This window comes from Diadema antillarum, unplaced genomic scaffold, assembly GCF_040938485.1.
Source record: "Diadema antillarum isolate AM-2024a unplaced genomic scaffold, OU_Dant_1.0 seq00001524_RagTag, whole genome shotgun sequence".
NCBI classification, from domain to species: Eukaryota; Metazoa; Echinodermata; class Echinoidea; order Diadematoida; family Diadematidae; genus Diadema; species Diadema antillarum.
The window spans coordinates 175260-189404 of NW_027272256.1; the positions used below are offsets into that span (position 1 = coordinate 175260).

General features: G+C 36.8%; 1 protein-coding gene and 1 long non-coding RNA gene across 2 annotated transcripts in view; both read left to right on the forward strand.

Moving 5' to 3' along the window:
* The window catches only part of LOC139710371 (F-actin-capping protein subunit beta-like), a gene marked incomplete at its 3' end in the record, with an annotated part of 46443 nt that overhangs the window by 10462 nt on the left and 21836 nt on the right, over positions 1–14145 (forward strand). The window lies entirely within an intron of this gene.
* On the forward strand, positions 862–13369 carry LOC139710372 (uncharacterized). The gene is made up of 3 exons (XR_011709452.1): positions 862–1568; positions 4178–4239; positions 13292–13369. It is a non-coding gene; the product is annotated as an uncharacterized lncRNA (long non-coding RNA).

The window sequence follows — 14145 nt, forward strand, 5'->3', positions numbered from 1 at the left end:
GTCAATCATATGACAGTTTTCCATGACCAAAATGGAAGTAGATTGCTTTATTACAGTGTATCTCGCAAGTTTTGCAAACATCAGAAAGACTTCATGTGACATTACCGGTATATCTTTTGTTGAAACCTAAGGTCATTGTTTTCATTGTTTCTGTAGTTTCTCTTTCAATTTGCAAATCAAAATTGTTTTTCAGGCTCAAAAAAGGCTCGCAAATATTTGGACTGTGCAATCAGCATTATCCATCTGGAATGGGTTAGAAATTAACCCTTCTGGTATGGAAATGAAATCCCTGGGATTATTTCTATGGATTTAATAATTTGGATATTATTGACGGAAAATGGAAGTGTTTCAGCCAGAATATGTCTGGATAAAGTGTTTTATGGTTCCAATTAAGCAGTGGAAATACTGGATACATTAAAAATTTAAACATCAGATTTTGTTGCACTACATAGGTGTGCTTCCCGCTAAAGCGGTTCCCGATTAAGTGGTGAGGACTGTACTCTAGTGGGAGAATGACATTAGATACTCCCAAACTATTTCTGAAAGTAGTCCTTACTGTACATACTGTCCTACATGCTTATTTTCTGATTTATCTTACAAAGTTGTAGCTGATATGTATTAGGTGACATGTGTTGTACAATCTTTGACCTGAAGAAGGATGAGTGGTTGTGACAATCAGAAATGCTGGAGGAAATCATGTGTCAGTGATAGGATCAACAGGAAGCGAAGAGCCAAATCTCAAGGGCCAAATGAACTGGCTTGTGCCTTGGTTCTCAGTATGAGATACTGATTGTCACAGTATAGACAAAATGGTAGAAGACACCCTTACATAGTTACCTTAAAGTGCCAGTTTACCTTTGGTAGCAGTGATTTCATCAGTGTTTGAATTACGACATTTGATGTGTATGTATGGTTTCATTGTATCAAAAAACACACTATCATGCCAAAATTGCGCCGTAAAACGCTCAAAATTTGAAATAATCACGATCTTTCTGGTCGGTCTGGCTGACGCGTAACTGTACACGGTTCTCGTTCTGAGGCGTGTATATCTTCATCGGCCGTTGCTCTGTTGCGCAGTCGGCTACGCTCGGCGAGATTCGAGAGAGATCAGCCGCCGTGGGTTCGTCAGCCACGGTTCTCCACGATCCACCGCCACGATCTGTGTGAAGGGAGTGCGAGTTTCGCGCTGTAGCTGGATACACTGAATGCAACTGCTTTGCTTTCACTGCGGGTACGGTGCAGCTAACTGCTGACTGCTCGTCCTGTGTGTACGTACAATGTACACAGTACTGCATACTGTGTAATCTAACGTGTATAGAAATGATACAATCGGCGCGGGCACTATACTGGTGGTTTTATCGATGTTTTCATAGTACTGGGACTTGGGTCTCTACTTCAGAGCAAGAAAAGATATCGAAAGAAAGACAGCCGAGGTAGATAGGTCGAGGAACACTGCGATCTCCATTTATATTTCCCAAATGACGGTGCAACAGTTACGGGCAAGAAAATGGCATACAGTAACTACGCCACGGTGTCCTCAGCTCACAGCCTTCTGATTTCGACTCGAGGTGAGTAGAGTGGTTGATGGATCATGTAGGCCCTAAGAACAGTTTCACCGACTGTGTTTTTAGTGTTGGAAGAGGTAGATCTTCACACTCTGATAGACTGTGCTCCGTTATATACACAATAGGTACTAGTTAGAGATTCTAGCCCTTATTTTTTTTTTTTCAGTCAGAGAGTAGTTTGGGCAGATACTGTACTGTCTAGAGTGTCAGCTGTCGAGGCAACATCAAATGACATCGCCATCGCATCGGTGAATAGCTTCACTTCTTCACTTTCTTGAAACATAACAAATTTATTCCAGATTGCATAACCTGATAATCCCGTGGATACATCTCACGAATCTCCTTAGGCTCAAAATTTAATCCTTTGAATGGTCCTCTACTAACTATGTACTTCTATACAACTAACGACGCGTTTGTACACTAATGTAGTGGCTATGGGTTCTAGTGCAAACAGTTTTCAACTTACTGGCAGCGTCATCATGGTCATAACATGTGCATGGGCGTCATCGTAGGTAATTCATTATTCATGTCAAAAAGCAAAAGGTAGCAAGCATTTTTATTATTAGGTCTAGACTAAACAGGGTCTAGATGGTCTACATATCATTGCACACTGCAAGACATCCGAAGCCACCGGGTACCGATAATGGTGCAATGACAATGTGTACAGACTCTACTCCCACCCCGAGACTCTAATATAATTAATAACCTTTTAGGCTGCGTTCACATAGAAGTATACTATTCGGGTATTCGGCTCGTTTTTCGAGGGCACGCGAATAGCTTGAATCGAACGATAGGATTTCCTCATACCGGTTCACATAAGACTAGAGGGCACTATTCGAAAGTACGAATAGCTGTGAAAAGTATTGTATAGCAAAGTGGGAATCGAGCTTGTTCGATTTTCTTGCAGCGTATACCGTCTCTCGTTTATGAAATAATTACACTTTTGGTCTGGATTTGCCCTTTAGCAAAAATAAGCATGTAGACTAACATTCTGATGCAGTTTAGAAATTGTTAATAAGATTTGCTGGGATGTAGGAGGAAGAAATCCTCACTGCATGGGATGGTGAGTTGACGGTGCGGGTGGCGGTGTATTCGGTGCCCGAATAGCGAATAGCGAATACCGAATACTGAATACCGAATACTGAATACTTCTATGTGAACGCAGCCTAAGAAGCATGACTACGTACTAGTAGAATGAGTAACCCCATTACATTAGATTCCTAGATGATCACATATAAGATTTTTACTACTACTAGCGGGTAGCATTTCTAACTGTGTGAGATCTAGTCTAAATTAGACCAACACACGGTTGAGCAACATTAACTGAGAATCAAGTTGGCCGTGATATTGTCAAGTACCGGTAATCTTTGTTGTCATGCACCAACTAGACATCTAATAATACACAATAGTGCTTCATATCATGTTTCTAACAAATGTTAGAATTTAGGGAGTAGCCCTCAAGATCCAATCCATTTTTTGTGCTAATTAATTTCCCTAGATACCCACAAAGTACAACCACAGGCAGGCAGTCATTATTGTTCACGGTGTGCAGTAAAATTTCCTAACAACTACTGAGTCTTGAAAATCCAGTAATCTACTGCATCTACAATTGTAGCTTATACATCTAAATGACAGTCAGTACCGTACGGTACCTAATATCTTGGCCTATGCCCCTAGGTGGTTTATACGCTACAGTTTACGTCTGTAACGTTAGGACAGGTGTAGATATTGCATCAAAATCTAGTATGACCGTAAATTTTGGTTAATGAAGCAACACAAATTGCTCTCAGGCCAGGGTGAGAGATACATATTTTATTTATTTCATTTTATTTTATTGTTATTCTTTTATTAATTTATTTTTTTTGAGGGGGGAGGTGTTTACATTTATATTCTAGATTTAACGACAGACTGTGAACTGGGCCTATGATGTAGGCCTACTGTACCTGCTGTGCTGCACTGTTGTGTTTCTACTTGGTGTGGTTGGGATCCTCCTGAATACATGTACTCCCACTTGAGTTTGAACTGGAGCAGCCACAGGGTGGACATTTAAGCAAATATTTTATTGAGTAAAATCTATTTAGATTTAGCTGGATCAGTTAATCTGATTACAGAGGTTTGAGTTTCATCCCATGCTTTGATTGTGCATGGAAAGAATGTATTCCCGTGGACTTCTAGTCTGGAGGATCCTGATGGTACTTTGAACTGGTGAGAATGTCCGCATCTGCTTCTAATGAGTTTGGGTTTGGTGTGTAACAGATATTATATAGCATCTTGTGAATGCAAGTCAGACAATGTGCTTCTCGTCCTGCTTTTACTGAATTCTATATCCCCTTAAGAAAGGTCAAAAGTTGAGTGATGCTAGATTCTCTTCTCCATGTGTTGGTAACAATTTCAGTTTGTTCTGTGTGATTGATATTACCTACTGTGAAGCCTTGTCGGTGATGTAGATGAGGTAATTATGCCTTATTGCCTCATCTCATGGATCCCTTAAAGTTACAGCCATTGATTTATCAACTATTGACACATTCAAACATGTTCTAAATGTAAATCATCTTTGTTGTTTTTGATATGTTTTCATTTCTCTCTCTTCATTACCTCATTTACATTATCAGCTCAGATAATCTCGAATCAACACAGGCAGCTGAAAAGGAAGCTCAAGAACAAGCAAAATGAGGTTTGGGATGTCCTGTTTGAATTTAGTGTTTTACTTTTTTTTTCTTTCTTTCTTTGCTGGCACATCAGAACATTTGTGTTAAGAGTATCATTCATGTCCTTCTGCACATAATACATATGTGTGTGTCAACATTCAAATAAAAATTGACTTAGGTGTTGAATTGTTTGTGGCAACTTAGAATGATCAAATACTAGTAAGCTACTGATTGTTGATAGGTTATAGAAATTGCCACACCATCTATGAGACATCCTATATTCCAAGTACCAGTATGTAAAGCTTGAGGAAAAATTTAAAGAGGAAATCCAGTCCATAATTTTATATTAAGTTAGTCTGATAAGAAAGAGTAAAATATTATGAGTTCAGTGGTAGACATGCAATTTTGATCAAAATTGGATGAAGAAGTTGTGCTGTTCTTTTTTTTTTTTTTTTGTTGATGGGGGGGGGGGGGCAACAGTTCTCGAACAGTCAATATGAATAGCAAATGGCAAAGTGAGCATGTTATACCCTCACAACTAGATATTATAGTTGGTACATAAATGTACATAATACCCGGTATTCTAAAATGATTCAACCAGGAATAACATCATGTTTCAGACTTCAATGGTAGAAACAATGAATTTTCATTTTTTTTTTTTTTTACATATCAAGAGAAAATTGTGAGGGTATAACATGGTACGCTCACTCATTTGCATATTCATATTCACTGTACAAGAAATGTTTTGCAGAAATTAGCAAAACTGTAAAATGTCATAACTTCCTTATTTTTCATCCAATTTCAATTTTGATCAGGCTTACATATTTGGACTGGTAGGTCTTATAGTTAGGACACAGTTTGCAATGCCCAAACTAAAAGTCCTGACATCACCAGGATTTGGTCACATTCTCTAGTTTCCATTCATATATTCATGTAGATATAAATGCAAGCTTTGGCTACAATATCAAGTGGTAGGTCCCTAATATTGGTAGGCCCTGGTTTATCAGGGCTTGACCTTTCAATGGTGACTCTGGTGCCATTGACCACCTAAGATCGTAGCTGGCCACCTGATATTGCCAACCTTGTGGACTGGCTGGCCGCCTAATATCATTGCTAGGGGCTTCACAGATTTTGTCAGCCAATTTTGCGTCATACATACACTTTCATTTTATTTATTGCATTACTTTCATTTTATTTACTGCAAAGTATTGTAAATTCATTCCAGTCTTTCTTCCAACACGACATAATAATCCAAGGCATTGCGACAGGGTTGTAGCATGTACTGTATGTATTGGTATATCTTTCTTTTCCTTTTTGAAGTGCCATAAGTGCTGAGAGGTGAACCTGTGTACTATACAAGTACCGGTAGCTACTATAAACTTTACGTATGTATGTTTTATTATTATTGTTATTATTATTATTACAGTTATTGTTATTGTTACTATTATTATTATTATTATTATGGGCAAGTCCAAGATATCGCGCACCTTACGTATGGGACATTCAGAGATTTCAAACCTCTGAAAAATAATGAAGGAGCACTTGGATTTTACTGTTTATCATCAGGAGGACTGGTAGCCCTGAGAAGAATATTGTGCTTAAGTTTGATGTCATTTGACCATGGGTTAATTATTTTATTAAGAAAAATATGGCAACTTACGTATGGGACCAGAGAAAAACTGGATTTTTCAAAATAAAGTTTGAATTGAAAATTCTCTGAAAGTACCTTACTGATCAAGTTCTGTTTAGAAGTGAAGAAAGGTACAATACTGAAGTATCTTTCAGCAAAGTTTCACTGCAAAAGAATAAAGCATATTTTCATGAAGTTGGTTTAATTAACGAAAGTACACCTTACGTATGGGACATGGCTCAACTTACGTATGGGACATTTGTCTTTAGTGCACAAGTGTATTCATGGGAATGACCTTAAATTTCCCCATAGTGTCATATTCAGTTCCACAAATCATACTACAACATGTAACAAATGAAATAGACTTCCAAGTGGGTACTTCCCCGGTTCAGGTACCTAACAAAAGCTAAAATAAGACAAATAAAAGTAATTACCAATTTACAATTAAATGTCTTAGTTCAAAATGGATTCCATCATGCATTAACACTGTCCTCATGATGTCTGGTATACAGATACAGTATACATCTACTGACACTCTATTTCTAGCCCATTTGTGAGATATTTTTTATCAAATGAAAAAAAAAATGTGCAAATTCTAGCTTGTGACCTTGATGTAGCATACGTGCACATGTAACATGACTAATTTGTAGTCTTAATAATTTTGACTGTAAAATCAAATGTCATGTACAGTGTAATTTGCAAATTTTATACAGTTTGAAGTGGGTACTTTCAGTAGTTCTAGGCTTACCTTGCAAGTTGTCTAAGTTTTTATAGAGCTTTATAATTGTTTGAAATGCAGCACAAAACACAACAACAACAAGAGTAACTCATTTTGCTCTGTAATCATCATGTTTTGCCATGTGAATTTTAGCTTCTGCAAAATCAATCAAATTTTAATGAAACTTTTAGATTTTAAAAGCTGTGGTAGAACAAAGAGATAGAAGAATGTATGTACCAATGCTGGCACACTTTTTTTCAAATTGCTTGGTCTATGCTACCAAAGATGACAAAATTAGTGTTTACTTTGTACATGCTTGTGTAGTGATACAGGAAAGATTATCATTAATTGTACATTCAAATCTTAAGGGAAAATGTAATTCTAGATTTGAAACACTTAAGTAATTCACTGATCTGAAACTTACAATTTTGATAAATTCTAATAACCTCATTTGATCATACACTACCAGATTGGAATGCATGTTGATAATTGTGTAGATGTGGGGACCGTCTACAAAGTAAGTATGAGTTGATGAAGGTGTCTCAGAGCACATCTGTCTCTTCAAACACAAAATAGAAAAGAAAACTGAATTCCCTATTTGTTTGTGTAATTTGTGTTTTTAGCACTCCAACCACAGAACCAGTATTGATATTGTGGTTCATGGCAATGTAAACTACAAAAGTCTTCATTTTACAGGATTTTCAGAAATCATGTTCATGACCTTGATAAGTCATGATATATTCTGAGGGTGTGCAGTTGAAATATTAAACATCATATCAAAATAAAAAGTATTCTCGTAGGGTTTTTCCTTTGCTATCAACTCTAGTAATGACATTGAAGTTACCTGCTGTCACCTTGATTAATTTTTCTTTTCAGTAAGATCGGTAATGTTGTCATTGATGAGCACCACAAGCACAATTGTTTTGATTTCCCTTTTGAGGCTGTACAGCCTGTAGTACATGCTGAACAGTGTACTGCACCTAAAATGACACTCAGAGAATCCCATTCTCTTGGACAAAGTCATTTTGTAGAGAGGTAAAGTTGAAAATGATAACTGAATTAAGAAAATGTCCAATATCAATATGTTAAAAGGAGGAATGTTAATTTAAGGCCAGCTGCCAAGCCTGTATTGAAAATAATAAAATACATATATAAATGAATATTCTTTATTTTCCTTTCTTAATCATAGAAAGACTCAATAATGCTGTTCTTACACTCTCCCTGAGGTCAACTGAGTAGGAGAGGCAGATATATAGACATATCCTTCAGAGTAGGTGCAAAGATATCCATTAACCAAACAAATGTAAGGACAATAGCATCCATGTCAAAAGGCGGTTTTCCCATTCACTTTGCATGTAATGTCCCATACGTAAGGCATTTGTCCCATACGTAAGCAAACTTTAATTAGTTATAAGATGAAGGACTAATTAAATTTTGACATTTAGTTTTGCTAATCTGGAGTTGAAATTAATAAATTAGAACTTCCTAAAGTTTGATTAGTCAATGTTAGAAATCTTAAGAAAAAACTTAAAAAAACATACTCAAATCCTTACGTATGGGACACTTCGTTCTGGGAAAGTGCATAATTTGCATAATTAATGTGCTGACCTTGTCTTACCAACTGGAAATTATACTAGCTCATACAGGGGTCATGTCCATAAAGGAACTAGGTCAAGGACAAATTCAACTGATTTTAGATGAATATTTTTAATTTGTCCCATACGTAGGTTTATTTTTACTTTATGCAAATTAAGGCCATATTTCTTGCATAAATTTGCATAATTCAATATTTTCTTTGCTGGAAATATATGATTTAACTCTTTGGCTACAACATGATATCAATAACTTTTTGATTAGATCAAGATGAATTTTGAGCATCTGAGGGGACATTATCTTGGACTTGCCCTTATCTTAATATTATTATTATTCATAATCCAAAGGCATTCCAAGGGTGTTGTATGCATGTAGGCCTACTTGGTATACAATCTTTTCATTTTTGAAGTGCCATGAGCACTAAAAGGTGAACATGTTTGTTACTATTATTATTATTATTATTATTATTATTATTATTATTATTATTATTGTTATGGTGTGCTTGTGAGGTGGTTTGCTGCGATGTTATGAGTAGATTATGATAGATTAGGAGTGCTAGAGTGTTTTGGTAAAAGACAGAGTTTTGATATAGTACACACGTACATCTTGTGATTACTGATGCTGGCGTAAAGAGAGTTGGCTAAGCCGGAGTTCATGTTCCACGTCCCTACAATCATCACATGAACATGAAAGAAAGAAGAAAGAGACCCTCATAATGGCAGTAGAAAGACTATACATGTGCTACAGGTGCTACTATAATATCCACTGTATATGTATAGGCCTGATGACAAGAAAGATACAGCACTTGATTTTTTCTTCTTTTTATTTTAATATTTTATCTTATTTCACTTTTTTTTTTACCCTGTGACAAATTCCCAGAAAAAGCGCCAGACGAGAACGCCACATCGTTCGAGTTCTCAATGTGCACGGGAACGGCTGGGCGTGAAATTTTTCTGAACTTAGAAGCTAGTCTCAAGTAGAGACTGGCATGGTTAGCATTACGTGCAATCATTTTGTGTGTTTTGTTACTTCTGGCCTGCGCCTGAAACAAAAACAGTGAGGAGAGAATTTGTACATCTGAGACATTTATTTAGCCCCGCAAAAGATAAATTTATCCTTCATTCACAATTTCTTGGGAAACAAATGAAATCACATATCGAAAGAAAACAAAGCGGTTGTATGTCGCGGCAAATATCGCCTAGCAACGCTGCTGTCAATACATAACAATACACATGTGCTGTGTTCGATCACATTCTTTTCTTTACACGCCATGTGTACACACATGCACAATCGACGAATGTTCGTTGAGGGAGCACGAGGTTCTATCAGAGCCTGTCTACAGTACATAACCTCTTTGTGAGTTTGTAGCACACTGGCTAGCACCGGCACCGCGTGAGCCCTAAGACTTCAGACGCTATCTGGCAAAACTACGTGCTCCTGCACTTTACTCGAAGGAGCTTTTTTTTTCTTTTTCTTTTTTTCTTCTTGTAGTGTACTGTTCCAACACCTCTTAGTAGGGGCCAACCGGACAGGGGATTTTATCTTTATTATGAGTATTTTAAACATTTTGTACTACAAGCTCATGTGCATTTGGCACTAAGACTTTAAAGAGGTTATTCGATTTTTGCTTGTCATGTGGGACCTTCTAAAAGCCGTGCTTGAGCATTTTTTTTTTCACATCCCTTGCAATATACAACGTAAAAAAAAGGCATAATGTCGAATTTTATAGGGGTCTATTGGCTATACATTGGGTAATGTGTGCATGTTTCATGGGGCTTGTATGTTTGAACACGCCCTATGTAGAATATATTTGTGAAAATAAAGCTGACATTTAAATGGCACATGGTGATTTTTTTTTTAATTTTGTATTTACTTATTTACTTATTTATTTATTCATTCATTCATTCATTCATTCATTCATTCATTCATTCATTCATTTATTTATTTTAGCTCACCTGAGCCGAAGGCACAAGTAAGCGATTGCGATCGTTCTTCGTCTGGCATGTGGTTACCGTTGTGTCAGATTATTTTATGGCTGTATTGTTTTATAATTATTGGGAAAGTTTATAGGAATGTTTACGAATAAAGGATATAGAAATGCGTAAAAAATATCAAAGCGCTGAACTCAATATAAACTGTAGATTATCATAGTTCGAATTGTCACTTACTAGTAATCACATCTGCGAAAGGTGTGGTTTCACGGAGCACGCGAACAACGATTTGCGAAGGACGAGAATTGCAAAATCCAGTATTCGTATTTTAGTCTGCCAAAGATCGCCAAACGAACGCTAGTGTTCGGAAGCATCGTCAATTGTTCGCGAATGTCGCTTTTACTTCGGCGAGAATTTCAAAGAAAAAAAAATCGGATTTTTTTTTTTTTTTGCGAAACTTTTCCGCAAACTTGGTCGTAATTTGCTCGTGATTTGTTCTCGAAAGTGTCTTTAGAGCCTTGTCATATGCGCAAGACATTCGCAAGACACGCGCGATGTTCGCAATATGTTCGTGAAACCCCAAACATACCCCGAAACCTTGGAGAATGTCTTGCGTATGTTTCGCCAAATCTGTTTTTTTTTTCTTTCATTTCCGTTTTTCCGGTCACTTCACGACGTAACCGCAAACTCACAAACAACTCACATTCTCACAAACGTTTAGCGCATGTTTGGGGGATGTATGACCTACGTTTTCTACAAATCAAAATGGCAGCATACATCTAAACGTGAAACATTTATTAACAACTTTATAGTAAAAAACAAAGAAATTAAAGACTAGCAAAGAGAAAGATATGTTTGATGTACAAAAAATCCCAGAATAGTACACTTAAAATGAATCTTAAGTATGTCATAAATACATTTGAAACTCGAGATTATGTGTTGGAGGAACTGATGCAACAAAAAAAAAAACAAAAAAAAAAATCAAATGGTTTACAGTGGAGATAGGTCCTAAGAAAATACTCTAGGCACGCACACAAGAGGGAAATGATTAAAAAAAAAGAAAGGATGAATACAGGAAAGAAAAAAAAACAACTTCAAATCAAGACAGCTGAGACCTCTCCTTGGGTACATTTTCTCCCATGATTGTTAAAAAAATCGCGTTGCTCGCATTTCCGTCACGTGTTCTTCATGGGTGCTGTTCGTTATTCCGAAGGTTCGTTATTCCGAAGGTTCGTTAATCCGAAACACACAAATTCCCTATATGCCTAGAGGTTCGTTAATCCGAAAATGGAAAAGGGTTCGTTAATCCGAACATTTGTGCCGTTATTCCGAGGGTTCGTTAATCCGAAAATGAAATAGGGTTCGCTATTCCGAAGGATCGTTAATCTGAAAATGAAATAAAGTTCGTTATTCCGAAGGTTCGTTAATCCGAAGTGATATGGTCCGTAACGAACCTTCGGAACAATGAGCTTTGTTTCATTTTCGGATTAACGCACCTTCGGAATAACGAACCTTATTTCATTTTCGGATTAATGAACCTTCGGAATAGCAAACCTCATCACATTTTCGGATTAACGAACCGTCGGAATAACGATCCTTCGGAATAACGAACCTTCGGACTAAAGAACCAGAATAACGAACCGTCGGAATAACGAGCTGTAACCGTTCTTCGTCTACATTATGCTCACATATTGTACTTTAGCAATGATACACACGACATTCGCACATACGTCGTGAGAATTTCGCACAAATTGCGCAAGAATAGTTTTTAGTTTCATTGTCGGCACACATTCGGAGAAAAACTTTTCCGAATATTAGATTTTTCCATTCGCGTCCTTCGCAAATCGTTCGCGTGCTCCGTGAAATCACACCCTATAAGCAAGAGACTTTACGAAGACGGAAACATAATCTTCCCAGAAAACAGGCAGGCACGTGTAGGCTATATGAAAAGATTGCTGATTTTCATGGAATATTTTTGCTCAGGTATAGACATAACTTGTTCTTGAAGTTATGAGGGGGAAAAAGTAAGTTTTTTTATTGCCCCGTTGCTTACGATACTTCTTGATCGTGAAATTGTAGCGAATTCCTGGTTTGCGAAAAACTCAAATCAATACAGTACTAGTATGAAGTATTGTACATACAGAATGCTATTACGGGGTAGCACACTTACCTCGGTCATTTAGTTCCGAGTTTTGTTTTTGCAGTTCGATTAGGCATACAGGTATATTTTCGAACCGTAATGCATTGCTGTTTCAAGTTATTATTGTTCGTTAACACTTGTGACATGCGTGGTGCATTTCACAATTATGACGCTTATACGATTTTCCCCCTCAGTTGGATGGACGACGGGAATTCTTTAGTTGTAGCTGTCGCGTGCAGGTGCTAGATTTTTTGTTTTTGTTAATTTCTGTGTTTGTTTGCTTGTTGTAGTTCTCTTATACTTATATTCATTTATTTATTTATTGTTATTATACTATACATTACTATCATAATTATTATTTACTATTATCTTTTTCTTTTGTTGTTTTTTTGTTTGTTTTTTTGTTTGTTTTTGCATGATAGGTGCGATTTATGATTAGCGGCGCGAATGAACTTGCACTCACTTGTATGAATTCCAAGTCAGTAGACCATGTTTATTGGAGCTAAACGGCAGATCTTGATTGACTAAAATGTGATTTTATCGATGAACAAGAAATGATAAGAATACACTATGTAAATAGAGTACAGTGTATATTGTTAAAGGGGAATTAAAGTCTAACCTTACAATTATTAATATTTTTTAGTGTGATGAGAAGCGGAAATATTACAGAGGAAAAGCATACTGAAAGTTTAACAAAATGAAATAAGAATCTGACAATGAAGACTATTATATTGTGCTCATATAGTAATCTACATCAGTTTTCTAATTTTACAGTATTATTCAGTCTCATTCCTCGCCTCTTCAAAATCCATTTGGCCACCTGAAATTCTTTCTCAGATGTCCCAGCAGGCCACTTGGAAAAAAAAAAGGGGGGGGGGGCAAGCCCTGGCGTTATCTAATGAATGGGTACTAATAAGTTTTTGAGGTGTTTGTGAAAGAGAGTCAAATCAATATTGCTAACGGTTCTGAAAGTTGACTAAAACTGTTCGAACTGATTTGACATTTGCCATACCAAATGCAGGAATCCATAATTATTTATTTCTCTTATTTTTCTATCGGTATATAGCATAAGCTTGCAGGCCGTAGAAATTAGAGACTCCATCCTCAAGAGAATATTTCTGACCGGGACAGTACAGACTCGTGGCATCTAACAGACCGTCATGACAGGTAAATCAAATTTAATTACTTCTGTAATAGCTGACAGTCTTTTTTTTTTTTTTTTTTTTTTTGTTGTTGTAGGAGTTGTGTGTTTATCAGCCGGTGTTCTGACTGCTGTCGGTCTGTGCAAACACTCAAGATGTTGTTAACCATTTTAAAATCCTTACTTCAGGTACACATCACTCCAGGTGTAAATGCCCAAATTATCTGTAGGCAAAGTTAACAGTGGATAATATTCTGCAAGTGGCTGTTCAGCTGAGAAGCCATGATGCAAGGTTGCTTTTTCATAATAAAGCCAGACAATGTCTTCGAAATACAGTGCACTCCCGTTACGACGAACACGGTTATAACGAAATTTCGTAATTTAATGAAGCAAAACTTGTCCCAGAATTATTGCCGTTAAAGTCTATGGTGCAAAATTCGCTTATAACGAACACGGTTATAGCGAAATTTTCGTTTTAACGAAGTATTTTCCGAGCACCAATGACAAAGAAGAAAAAAAAATATGCTGTGTTATAACGAAATGCGGATCGAGCGGAACAGACATTTTTATGGCGTCTCTGAATGGGCGAACGCTTCAATCACTGTAAGTTCGCTCCGTGTGTCACGCACAGATTCCAATGGGAACTTGCGTGATTATAATACATGTACAATAATCTAAAATCAAAGAGGTGCGTTTTATTGTTTCGAAGGTTCTTTCTTACAAAACACACAACTTTATCCTCTCTTTATAATATTTAAACGAAATTAAAAAGGTGCCAC